Raw genomic sequence first — 14186 nt, 5'->3', positions numbered from 1 at the left:
GCAAAACCCAGGTGAATCTTGTCAGCACCCTCTTCATTTCAATCACGACTTCCCCATAGTATGTACAAGATAGGGTAGCATGATGGTGCAACTGGTAGAACTACCTCACGGTGCCAGAGTCCCAGGTCGATACTGATGTTGGGTGCTGACAGTGTGGAGTTTGCACATTCTCCCTGGGTTTCCTCTGGGTCTCTGATTTCCTCCCACATCCCGAAGACGTGCAAGTTTGTACGTTAATTGGCCTTTGTAAATTACCCTTAATGTATTCGGGAGTGGATAAGAAAGTGGGATAACATAGAACTAGGTGAACCGGTGATCAATGGTCGGCTTGGACTCAGTGGGCCGAAGGGCTTGTTTTCCTGCTGTATCAATCAATTCTATAAAAAATCCAATTGAAAATTTATGATGAAAGGGAAGGAAAAGGATCCTATCCTATACAGCATTTACCATTCAATCAACCTCATTGCCCTTGCAGTTTGTGGAATATGTAAATCGACTCTCTTGTTCCCTGCATTACAACAGCGGATACACTTGAAACATTCTCTATGATCTGTAAAGCACTCTGGAACACATGTATGTTGCCAATCTTTGGATGGTCTTCCAAAAATATTTTATAAATGCTCAAAACATCAGACATCTGGTGAAAATAGGCTAAATGAGCATATTTGAAAAAAATAAAAATATTAAATCTAAATCTAAATGAGTTATATAAATATACATTAAATAAAAATAAAATATTACTGTGACCTTGTTTAGTATTTGCCAGTGCACCCTTTTATGTCATTTTCTTTTGTACAGAAACTCATAGTGCAGTCTTGATGAAAGATGACCTGCAAACCAATTGGGGTAAAGACAGAGGTTCTCTGCATAACTGCCTCAACCAAATGAGTGACACAGCTAGAGGCGCCTTTGATCAGATAAATAACTCTAAGATCGGCAAGCAGCTTAAGTAAGTGCTGATATTCCTTCAAATCATTTGGTTATTTTATAAAATAGCAAGAAGAGGTTATTTTATAAAATAGCAATAACAGTAGAGGTTATTCTACTGAAGATAGACACAAAGTGCTGTCGTAACTCAGCGGGTCAGGCAACATCGCTGGTGACATTTCAGGTCGGGACCAGAAGAAGAGTCCCAACCCGAAATGTCGCCCATCCTTTTTCTCCAGAGATGCTGCCTGGCCCGCTGTGTTACTCCAGCACTTTGTGTCTATCTTCGGTATAATCCAACATCTGCAGTTCCTTTCTACACAGAGGTTATTCTACTGTTCAATGAGATCCTACATGATCTGTGACCTGACTACATGTCCTGTCTTTTTCTCAACCTTGGAGATCAAAGATTTAAAATTAATTATTGACTGAGCGATTGCTGTTTTCTAGATTACCTTTGCCCTCTGTTCATGGAAATGTTTCCCAACTTAATTTGTTCTGTACTTTGCCTGAGAATCTCCAATCAGCGTGTCATCTTGTTATCATGTTGGTTCTCTTTACTCGGAAACCTGTTTAGTTTAGCTTAGAGATACAGCGTGGAAATAGGCCCTTCGTCCGTGCCGACCAGCGATCCTCGTACACTAACACTATCCTACATGCACCAGTGACAATTTACTATTTAGCCAAGCCATTTAGCCTACAAACCTGTACTTCTTACATGATGTATTTTTATTAATGTACAGTATAGTACTGCAATGGAATTGACTCTTCGGCCCACAATGTCCATACCAAACATGAGGCCCTGTTAAACTAATTTCATCTGCCTGAACATGATTCATATCCCTCAATATCCATGTGCCTATCCAAAAGCCTCTTAAAAAGCACTATTGTATCATCTACTACCACTACCCGAGGTAGCGCATTCCATGCACCTCGCATTCTCTGTGTAAAAAACAAAACATTCTCCGCATATCTAACTGTTAATCTTTGTTTCCTATGTAGCCTCAGGATTTCAGAGAACTTGGGAGAACCTCGGTGTCTATGTTGCGGAGCTGCAGAAGATAGTAACTCCTCTATCGGATGATATTCACGAGAGATTCCAGCAGACAGCACAAAGCTCGAGGTGAAGTTTCGGGAGGGCTTGAAAGAGTTCAACGCCAAAGTCCTTCAGTACACTGAAGGTCTCCACAACAAAGTCAACCACAACGTTGAAGAGTACTGTATCATGCTAGGTCCTGTTGCTGACGATCTTAAGGAGAATGCCAAGGGATTCCAGCAAAAGTTGACCCCGTTAGCTGAAGAGCTCCAGGAGAAGATGAGGACCAACATTGAAGACTTTAACAAGAATGTAAGCCCATATGCTAAATCAGTTCATGAGATGGTCAACCAACAACTGGAAACCTTGCAACAGAATTCCCTAGATTTCGAGCCAAAATATCACCCATCCTATATCTCCAGAGATGCTGCTTGACACGCTGAGTTACTCTGGCAATTTGTGTCCATGTTGCAAGCCATAATGTCGGTGGAGACCAGCATCTGCAGTTCCTCCCTATTCAAGATTATACTATGAACTTTGAGGCACAGCGGTGCAGCTGGTAGAGCTGCTGCCTCACAGGGATCCAGGTTCGATCATGACCTTGATTGCTGTCTGTATGGAGTTTGCATGTTATCCCTGTGATCACATGGGTTTTCTCCAGGTGTTCCGGTTTCCTCCCACATCCCGAAGACATGTGGGATTGTTGGTTAATTGGCCTGAAAATGGAATAATATCGAACCAGTGTGAACAAGTGATAGGTGGTCGGTGTGGACTCGGTGGGCCGAAGGGCCTTTTTCCGTGCAGTATCTTTGAACTGAAAGGAACTAACAAAAAAAAAAATGGCAGTGAAATGATAGAGATAATATTTTGGTTCTGTCTTCATGGAAGAGAACACAAATAACATCCCACAGAAATACTACAGATTCAAAAGACTAATGAAAAGGAAGACGGAAAGGAAATTAGTCTGAATGATAAAAAAAAGTAACGCTGGATAAAATAATGGGATTGACTGTTGGTAAATCCTGGGGCCTGATGATCTACATCCAGGCTATTTAAAGAGAGAAGCATAGAAATAGTGGACACATTTGTTATCATCTTTCAAATGTTTATAGATTATGGAATATTTGCTGCTGATTGGAAGGCGGTAAATATATAACAGGAGGGAGAGAGAAAACAGGGAACTGCAGACCATTAGCACGACTTAATTAGGAAGGGAAAATAAAATGTTCACAGGGTATTAACAGGATTAGACAAAGTCAGGGTGGATTTATGAAAGATGAATTACAGTATGTTTGACAAACTAGCAAAGTCTTTGGGGATGTAACAGGAGATAAAGGTGAAATAGTGCATATATTACATCTGGATTTCCAGAAGGCCTTTGCTTGTGTCCCATGTAAGAGATTGGTGTGCAAAAGTTAAGCACATGGGGGGGGGATTTTGGTAGAAATGTAGAGTATGTTTTAAATTTTACAGACCGGGAAATGTTGCGCTACAAAGAGACCTGGCTATCCTTGTACGCCAACACGCCGGAGAGCCAACACGCAGGAAGAGAAGGCAAGAAGAGATCAATTAGTACGTTTGCCATCATTGCCAAATGTTGTGAGGCGAAGGGCAAGAATGACGAGGGACAATTTGGAGAAGCCAATTAACCGACAAACTTTGGAATGTGGGATGAAACCGGAGCACCCGGAGAAAACCCACATGGTCACAGGAAGAACGTACAAACTCCTTGCAGACAGCACACGTGGTCACGATCGAACTCGGGCCTCTGGCGCAATGCCGCCCTGCTACCATTTGGCACGTTTTGTTTCTATTCACTGATTATTAAATGCAGCTAAATAGTTTAAAAGAGGTACCTTCATAACCCTAGCTTTATTTTTACATGTGAATGTGAATTTCAAATATTAACAGAAATCTGTTTTTCTTCGTAGCCCTTTCTCATGAACGCAAGGGCATGTTTTTTTTTATCATTAGCAAAATTGTTGCCACTATTTATTTTAGTGCAGATGCATTTTATTTTGACCATGATGTAAGAGTTTGTATTGGAACCGTTCCCTCGATCTCGTGCTTGGAAGGGTTGAGGATCAGGGACACGTGGCTGGAAGCATTTTGGTGGGTGTAAGGTCCAGCAGTGGGGAGAAATCAATTGCAAGGCAGAAACAAGGTGGAGGCCGGCACACAACGCAAAATCCAGAAACCTCAGAAGCACATATGTCAGTCTGGAATCACGGAGGAACCAGTGTTTGGCTGAAAATCCTGCCAAACCTCTTTGTCAGTCACACCCACAGGAGACAAAGATCACGGTGAATAGAAGTTAGCATTTGAGCAGGAAGCAGAGAGAAATGGAGCAGGTTTATGTTATAGGGAGACAAAAGTGCTGGAGAAACTCAGCGGGTGAGGCAGCATCTATGGAGCGAAGGAAATAGGCAACGTTTCGGGTCGAGACCCTTTTTCAGACTTCGACCCGAAATGTTGCCTATTTTCTTCGCTCCATAGATGCTGCCTCAACCGCTGAGTTTCTCCAGCATTTTTGTCTACCTTCGATTTTCCAGCATCTGCAGTTCCTTCTTAAACAAGGGTTTATGTTATAGTCCAGTGTTTAGAAACGGGACTATAATTCTTGCCGGGCACTTTCCCTTGCAACCGCAAGAGATGCAACACTTGTCCCTTTACCTCCCCCCTCGACTCCGTTCAAGGACCCAAGCAGTCGTTCCAGGTGCGACAGAGGTTTACCTGCATCTCCTCCAACCTCATCTATTGCATCCGCTGCTCTAGATGTCAGCAGATCTATATCGGTGAGACCAAGCGGAGGTTGGGCGATCGTTTCGCCGAACACCTCCGCTCGGTCCGCAATAACCAAGCTGACCTCCCGGTGGCTCAGCACTTCAACTCCCCCTCCCACTCCGTCTCCGACCTCTCTGTCCTGGGTCTCCTCCATGGCCACAGCGAGCAGCACTGGAAATTGGAGGAACAGCACCTCATATTCCGCTTGGGGAGTCTGCATCCTGGGGGCATGAACATCGAATTCTCCCAATTTTGTTAGTCCTTGCTATCTCCTCCCCTTCCTCAGTCCCCCTGCTGTCTCCTCCCATCCCCCAGCCTTCGGGCTCCTCCTCCTTTTTCCTTTCTTGTCCCCGCGCCCCCCACCCCCGATCAGTCTGAAGAAGGGTTTCGGCCCGAAACGTTGCCTATTTCCTTCGCTCCATAGATGCTGCTGCACCCGCTGAGTTTCTCCAGCTTTTTTGTGTACCTTCGATTTTCCAGCATCTGCAGTTCCTTCTTAAACACTATAATTCTTGGTGGGCAGAAAGTTTCTATTGATATTTGCCTTGGCAGCATTCTGCTGCACCTGGTATGTTCTTTACACTAATAATGGTGATTTTATCAAATGGGACTGGTTTCACACGGGTTCCATGAAGATGACTCCTGGGCTGGTGTGGAAGATGGGAACATATGCCAGTTCAGTTCCACACAAACACTGTATCTTTAATTTAGCTTATTGGTGATGATAGAATTCAATCACTGGCCTTCAGTGAAGCAAGGTGATGGCTCCTCTGTCACATCCAGTAAATCCAGGACCTTAGTTTAGGGCCAGACTACATTCAGCATCCAATCATCCCTTGAATTGTGTCCCTTTCATTAGTTGGCCAAACGAGGAACGAAGGCAACAGAAAGATGGGGAGGATCCCACCTTGTCAACTCTTGATAGCTGCCAGTAAGGATAAGTATAGATGTGCCTGGACAAGATCAAGTAAAGGAGCATGAAACCTTGGTTGGGTTGATTTTTAAGTAATTGAGGAGTGTCGGCTGGCAAATGAAGTTGAGATTCACAAGTGCTGACCCAGTCAGATTAATTGATGGATAAATCAAATTAGATACTGTCAGTTGTGCTCCAGCACCCACCTTACTAACACTCATTTCTCAACATGCAGGTGAGACCTTAGACTCTTTGAGGGTCTTTCAAGGGGAATGTCTCGTCAGATGGCATTAGTTGTGAACTAGAGTCTGGAGACTGGAGGTGTGGCAACAGTTGTACTCAAGTCCAGGAATGGATCTTAGGTGTATCTGAGTCCTGGAACGTTCAAGATAAAATTGAGACACAGAATGACCATCTCACTGCTAGAAACGTGCTTTGACCTTTTGTGTGTGTTCCACAAGCCCAGAGATTAGAACATGATCAGGCATTTTACAAAGCAGGGTTTCGTCAAAATTGACATTTATTCCTTGCTTATATTACTTGGCAAACTGTAAAATCAGGAGGGGGAATTCAACTGTGTAGGAAGGAACTGCAAATGCTGGTTTAAACCAAAGATAGACAAAAAAAAGCTGGAGTAAGTCAGCGGTCAGACAGCATCTCTGGAGAGAAAAAATGGGTGACGTTTCGGGTCAAGACCTTTCTTCAGAATGAAGAAGGGTCTCAATCCAAAACGTCACCTATTCCATTTTTCCAGAGACGCTGCCTGAGCCGCTGAGTTACACCAACTTTTTGTGTCAATTTCCCGCTACTGTTTGCTGGACACAAACACTGAGAGATGTTTATCATTGACTCTAGCCTGACGCACGTTAGGAAAGATGGAATTGGCACTGGTTGACCATCTCTTATCAGATGTGGGAGGTAACGTCCAGCTATTAAACAGCTGGGATCTGAGCCCCAGACACAAGACCAACAAACAGTCAATAGCATGCAGGTAAGAGGGATTTTATCTACTTCAGGCTGCACGGGAAGAATGGTAAAGTAGGAACTTTAGGAGTTTGTACATTTTCCCTGTGACCGTGTGTGTTTTCTCCGGGTGCTCTGGTTTCATCCCACACTCCAAAGACTTACGGGTTTGTAGGCTAATTGGCTTTGGTAAAATTGTCCCTCGTATGTGTAGGGTAGTGTTAGTGTGGGGGGGGGGGGGGGGGTCGCTGGTCGGCATGGACTCGATGGGCTGAAGGGCCTTATTTAGTGCTGTATCTCTAAAATAAAAATACTAAAATGGTAGCGGGTCAAGACCCTTCTTCAGACTGAAAAACAAAACGTCATGTTGAATAAAAAATTGACAGAACATTTCCTGCTCTTGAAATAGAAATTTTAGTTTAGTTTATTGTTGTCACATGTACTGAGGTACAGTTACAGTGAAACCCTTTGTTTGTACAAGATTCCATGTACAAGCAACTTTTGGATCAGTTGTGAACTAGAGTCTGGAGACTGGAGGTGTGGCAACAGTTGTACTCAAGTCTAGGAATGGATCTTAGGTGTATCTGAGTCCTGGAACGTTCAAGATAAAATTGAGACACAGAATGACCATCTCACTGTAACAAACATGCTTTGACCTTTTGTGTGTGTTCCACAAGCCCAGAGATTAGAACATGACCAGGCATTTTACAAAGTAGGGTCTCGTCAAAATTGACATTTATTCCTTGCTTATATTACTTGGCAAACTGTAAAATCAGGAAGGGGACTTCAACTGTGTAGGAAGGAACTGCAGATGCTGGTTTAAACCAAAGATAGACAAAATAAAGCTGGAGTAAGTCAGCGGGTCAGACAGCATCTCTGGAGAGAAGGAATGGGTGACGTTTCGGATCAAGACCTTTCTTCAGACTGAAGAAGGGTCTCGATCCAAAACGTCACCTATAGGGAGGTTTCATGGCAGTCGGGTCACGACCCATGACCCGTACTGTTGCTACGCTACTCCAAATGGATTACACGCGATGAACTGCAGGTAGGCACTTACCATTGTTTCCAGCGTAGCGGGCCCGTTAAAACCCGCTGAAATTGTCAATTTTTGCGCTGTAAATAATTATGGAAATCGGGATAAGCGTGTGAGACATTTAGCATACTTCAGAATTCCAAAAGTGAGGAGAAATGACGGTAGATAGAAGCGAGAGCTGAAGGGACAACAACAGCCAGAGTGCTTGGGGAACATTGGCCGTTTGCTCACTGCATTTCATCAACTAAGGCATTATTTGTGTTTTTTCTTGATTCCTTTGGCATCTAAAAAGTTTCAGAAGTGATAAATCTGGCTGTAATTTTTTTAAATCGCCCATGTTTCCCAAGTGGGTTTTTACATACAAAATGAAAACGCATCTGAAGAAAAATTTACAACCAGATTTATCACTTCTGAGAATTTTTAGATACCAAAGGAATCAAGAAAAAACACAAATAATGCCTTACTTGATGAAATGCAGTGAGCAAACGCGATCATTCCCAATATTTTCAATGTTTGCCAAGCACTTTAGCTGCTGTTGTCCCTTCAGTTCTCGTTTCTCTATACCTTCATTTCGCTTCACGTTTGGAATTCTAAAGTTGGGTACATGTCTCTCACACTTACCCCAACTCCCACAATTTTTTTCCAGCGCAAAAAGTCAACATTTTGGCGGTTTTTAACAGGTAGGAAAGTACGCGTTTCTAGCATTAATAACATATACCGGAAGTGACGGATGTCTTCCAGTTGGATTTAGCGGCTCCGTGCGTCGAGCCCTATGACCCAGTGACCTTGCCATATAACAAACATATAACCAGATAACAATTACAGCACGGAAACAGGCCATCTCGGCCTTACAAGTCCATGCCGAACAACTTTTTTCCCTTAGTCCCACCTGCCTGCACTCATACCATAACCCTCCATTCCCTTCTCATCCATATTCCTATCCAATTTATTTTTAAATGATACCAACGAACCTGCCGCCACCACTTCCACTGGAAGCTCATTCCACACCGCTACCACTTTCTGAGTTAAGAAGTTCCCCCTCATGTTACCCCTAAACTTCTGTCCCTTCATTCTGAAGTCATGTCCTCTTGTTTGAATCTTCCCTATTCTCAAAGGGAAAAGCTTGTCCACATCAACTCTGTCTATCCCTCTCATCATTTTAAAGACCTCTATCAAGTCCCCCCTTAACCTTCTGCGCTCCAGAGAATAAAGACCTAACTTATTCAACCTATCTCTGTAACTTAGTTGTTGAAACCCAGGCAACATTCTAGTAAATCTCCTCTGTACTCTCTCTATTTTGTTGACATCCTTTTTTTTATTTAAGTGACCCTCAGACTCGTGCAACTCCCCTATTCCATTTTTTCCAGAGCCGCTGCCTGAGCCGCTGAGTTACACCAACTTTTTGTGTCAATTTCCCACTACTGTTTGCTGGGCACAAACACTGAGAGATGTTTATCATTGACTCTAGCCTGACGCACGTTAGGAAAGATGGAATTTGCACTGGTTGACCATCTCTTATCAGATGTGGGAGATAACGTCCAGCTATTAAACTGCTGGGATCTGAGCCCCAGGCATAAGACCGACAGACAGTCAATAACAAGCAGGTAAGAGGGATTTTTTCTACTTCAGGCTACACGGGAAGAAGACTGGTAAAGTAGGAAGATCCTGTAAGTATGCAGATCCTGCAGCTAATGTTGAAGTTACAGGGAAGGCACAGTGGCACAGCGACTGCCCTACAGCGCCCGATACCCTGGTTTAGGTGACTACGGGTGCTGTCTGTACGGAGTTTGTACGTTCTCCCTGTGACCGTGTGGGTTTTTTCCTGGTGCTCCGGTTTCCAAAGATGTGCGAGGTTGTATGTTAATTGGCTTTGGTATATTGTCGCTAGTGTGGAGGATAGAACTAGTGTTTGGGTGATTGTTGGTCAGCACAGACTCCGTGGGCCGAAGGGTCTGTTTTGCCCATGCCGACTAAGATGTCCCATCTACACTAGTCCCACCTGCCTGCCTTTGTCCCATATCCCTCTAAACCTTTCCTATCCATGTACCTGTCCAAATGTTGTTAAAGCAGCTGCCTCAACTACCTCCTCTGGCAATTCTTTCCATAAACCTACCTCCTTGAATGTAAAGAAAGGTACCCTTCTGCTTTCTAGTAAATGTTCCCCTCTCACCTTAAACCTATGCCCTCTGGTTCTTCATTCCCCTACCCTGGATAAAAGGCTTTGCATTTACACTATCTATTCCCCTCATGATGAAGGACAAAGGCTGAGTTTTTAAAGACAGGTAGTAGGAAGATTGAAGGGAAAGGTGGTCAAAGCTGCAATGTGTTGAGAAATCAATATTGGATAAGTTAAAAGGTGAGTGGTAAAGAGAAACTTAAAAATTATAATATGAGGAAATGAACCCAAGGAAAATGGACAAAATGGTTTCTTGTTTGTTTCTTGTTTCTTCGAGCATCGCTAATTACTCGCGCTCGACTCCAGAAATAAACTTCACGATTTAAATATCAACCTTTTTGGTAATGAGTTGTGTACTCAATGAACGGCAATGTTTCTATCCATTGATTTCTGCAGCTTTTATCGAGAGTTGAGGACCTGACACCACCATGAAGATATTCACTGTTGCTTTGGTGCTCTTGCTGGTTACAGGTACACAAGACAAACTCTTCAAACTAACGTAAACACAATCATGAAAAAGCACACGGAAAAATGTGAACGTACTAAGTCGCCAGTATTGATTGCCCTCATTGACTTTCAATTTGTAGCATCTATTGATGAAGGGAGCAGTTTAGTTTAGTTTAGTGATACAGCGCGGAAACAGGGCCTTCAGCCCACCTTGTCCGCACCGACTAGCGATCCCCGAACATTAATACTATGCTACACACATCAGGGACAATTTTACATTCGTACCAAGCCAATTACCAATTGGTGGCACATCAAGGTGAGGGGGGGGGGGCAGGTAACTGCTCATCTGATATTGAGAGAGAGAGAGTTCAAGTATTGCCTGAGCAACAGGAAGAACTGCCTTGTTCTTCTTCGCAACCTCCTTGGTCTTCTTCAGAACCTCCTTGTTCTTCGTCAGAACAGGGGCAAGGGACCTTCCGTACCCACCTGAAGACACAAGGGTTTTCTTCTCTTCCAAAAGACTATAGCAACAGCCTGGATTCTCGTGCCTCTCTGTGTTTTCCAATGTTTCTCCATAGGATCGCTGGGTGCAGCCATCCCTGCAGTTGAGAGTCTGGAGGAAGATTCAACGGAATGGCAGACACCTTTTTGGGATCTGAGAAAGATCGGTGTAGAAATTGTTGACACTGCCTGGGATAAATTGTTGAGTTACACTTTGTTCAGAACATTTGTGTAAGTATTCAAAGTGATCTGGAACTTGTTGCTTTAACTAACCTTGTTGCCATCTGGTCTAATAGACAATAGGTAGGCTGATCAGCCCTTCAAGCTAGCACCGCCATTGAATGTGATCGTGGCTGATCATCCCCAATCAGTACCCTGTTCCTGCCTTCTCCCTATATCCCCTGACTCCGCTATCTTCAAGAGCCCTATCTAGCTCTCTCTTGAGTTTCCAGAGAACCGACATCTGAGGCAGAGAATTCTACAGACTCACCACTCTCTGTGTGAAAAAGTGTTTCCTCATTTCCGAAGGACCTGTTTCCACACTGTATCACTCTATGACTCCAGGAGGAGCGATATCTTCTCTCCGTGCCCTGAATCACACTTGCGCAAAGGGTGATGGATATTTAGAGTTATGCCCCTGTCACACTTAGGAAACCTGAACGGAAACCACTGGAGACTTTGCGCCCCACCCAAGGTTTCCGTGCGGTTCCCGGAGGTTGCAGGTGGTTGCCGGATGTTGCAGGTAGTGGAAGCAGGTAGGGAGACTGACAAAAACCTCCGGGAACTGCACGGAAACCTTGGGTGGGGCGCAAAGTCTCCAGAGGTTTCCGTTCAGGTTTCCTAAGTGGACAGAGGCATTAATGAATATTTTTAAGATAACAATTCCTGCATAAAAGTTGTGAAAAGTTATCTAGGAGGCTGTGAAGGCTTTGGAGAAGGTGCAGAAGAGGCTGACACAAAATGCTGGAGTAACTCAACGGGTGAGGCAGCATTTAGGGAGAGAAGGAATTGGCGACGTTTCGGGTCGAGGCCCATCCTGGATTAGAGAGTAATCTAATGAGACCTTGGACAAACATGGATTGGTTTCTCTGGATCTACGGAGGCTGAGGGGAGCTGATAAAATTATATAAAACTAGATCAAGTGGAACCCATTGGGTCCCTCCCCCTCAACGCGCGGTTGTAGGGAGGGGAGGGGACAAATCGTCCCTGGTGGGTGCGGGATAGTGTTAGTGTACGGGGGTCGCTGGTTGGCGCGGTGAGATCGCTGGTTGGCGCTGTGGACCAAAGGGCCTGTTTCCATGCTGTATAACTCAACTAAACTAAGGCATGCACGAGTGTCCTTTCTTAATGCTTAACTCATTGTCTTTTAACCCTCTGAAGAACGAGGCTGACAGGTCCTGACACCGATTGGAGACCATTTATCTTTTACAAGCTCCCTTTACAAATTTTGGAACATGAAGTGATGTTGCGAGAGCCCGCCATTGGGCAATACATTAATAACAAGCTTGATATGCTCAAATCACTATTGATTTCTGCTGGTAAAGGCCTGCATGAAGAACTTGGCAGTGAAGCCTACGCCGAAATACATGATAAGCTGGTGGCAATCCACGAAAACATTAAACAGTACCACTACCGCAATGAGACCCGGCACCACCACCGTCAACCACCCAATCGCGGGCAACACTGAGAAATTTGAAGAATGGCCGAGGAGAGATGGTCTTTACGGAGACCCTACGAGAAATATACGAGCTGCTGTTGTTGATGAATTGTTTCTCCACACGGCTTGCTGCTGTCTTGATTGTAGCAAACTGAATTGCTGATTTGATTTGAATTTCAATTTTTATAAAGTATATTTGGTATAAAGGGCAATGAAATTCTTATGTGTAGGAAGGAACTGCAGATGCTGGTTTACACCAAAGGTAGACACAAAAACCTGGATTAAATCCGCGGGTCAGGCAACATCGCTGGAGAGCAGGGATGGGGGAAGTTTTGGGTTGAGACCCTTCTTCAGACATTATGCCTTGTAGAACTTTATTTTAATTGAAAATTACTATTAAACGATGCGTCTTTGATCTAAATCTCTGTATTGTCTTTTCCATATTTCATCAATTCAAAATTAATTTTCATTGAAAATGTTACTACGGGTGGGAGATTGCGGGTGGGAGATTGCAACCTTCACGTGGTCCACCCTGTTTCAACTAATGCAATCAACCCGACGCCCACAAACAAGATCAAATAGAACAAGTTGACCTACAACTTTAGGCTGTGTGCGCCATACACAAGAAGAGGATTCTACTGCGATCTAGGTGCAGTTCCCAATTTAGTTTACGCCTGATGAAATGTTTTTGAAGGTGGATTTGTTTTCAGATCTCCCTAGTTTGGGTGGCACGGTGGTGTAGCGGTAGAGTTGCTGCCTTACCGCACTGGCAGCACCAGAGACTGGGTCTGATCCCGTGCTGTCTGCACTGAGTTCGCATGTTCGCCCCGTGACCGCATGGGTTTTCTCTGAGATCTTCGGTTTCCTCCCACACTCTGGTATGTTCTTTACACTAATAATGGTGATTTTATCAAATGGGACTGGTTTCACACGGGTTCCATGAAGATGACTCCTGGGCTGGTGTGGAAGATGGGAACATATGCCAGTTCAGTTCCACACAAACACTGTATCTTTAATTTAGCTTATTGGTGATGATAGAATTCAATCACTGGCCTTCAGTGAAGCAAGGTGATGGCTCCTCTGTCACATCCAGTAAATCCAGGACCTTAGTTTGGGGCCAGACTACATTCAGCATCCAATCATCCCTTGAATTGTGTCCCTTTCATTAGTTGGCCAAACGAGGAACGAAGGCAACAGAAAGATGGGGAGGATCCCACCTTGTCAACTCTTGATAGCTGCCAGTAAGGATAAGTATAGATGTGTCTGGACAAGATCAGTAAAGGAGCATGAAACCTTGGTTGGGTTGATTTTTAAGTAATTGAGGAGTGTCGGCTGGCAAATGAAGTTGAGATTCACAAGCGCTGACCCAGTCAGATTAATTGATGGATAAATCAAATTAGATACTGTCAGTTGTGCTCCAGCACCCACCTTACTAACACTCATTTCTCAACATGCAGGTGAGACCTTAGACTCTTTGAGGGTCTTTCAAGGGGAATGTCCCGTCAGATGGCATTAGTTGTGAACTAGAGTCTGGAGACTGGAGGTGTGGCAACAGTTGTACTCAAGTCTAGGAATGGATCTTAGGTGTATCTGAGTCCTGGAACGTTCAAGATAAAATTGAGACACAGAATGACCATCTCACTGCTAGAAACGTGCTTTGATCTTTTGTGTGTGTTCCACAAGCCCAGAGATTAGAACATGGTCAGGCATTTTACAAAGCAGGGTTTCGTCAAAATTGACATTTATTCC

Source organism: Amblyraja radiata, chromosome 33 (assembly GCF_010909765.2).
Source record: "Amblyraja radiata isolate CabotCenter1 chromosome 33, sAmbRad1.1.pri, whole genome shotgun sequence".
Lineage (NCBI taxonomy): Eukaryota > Metazoa > Chordata > Chondrichthyes > Rajiformes > Rajidae > Amblyraja > Amblyraja radiata.
Note: the sequence above shows the minus strand (reverse complement) of the source record.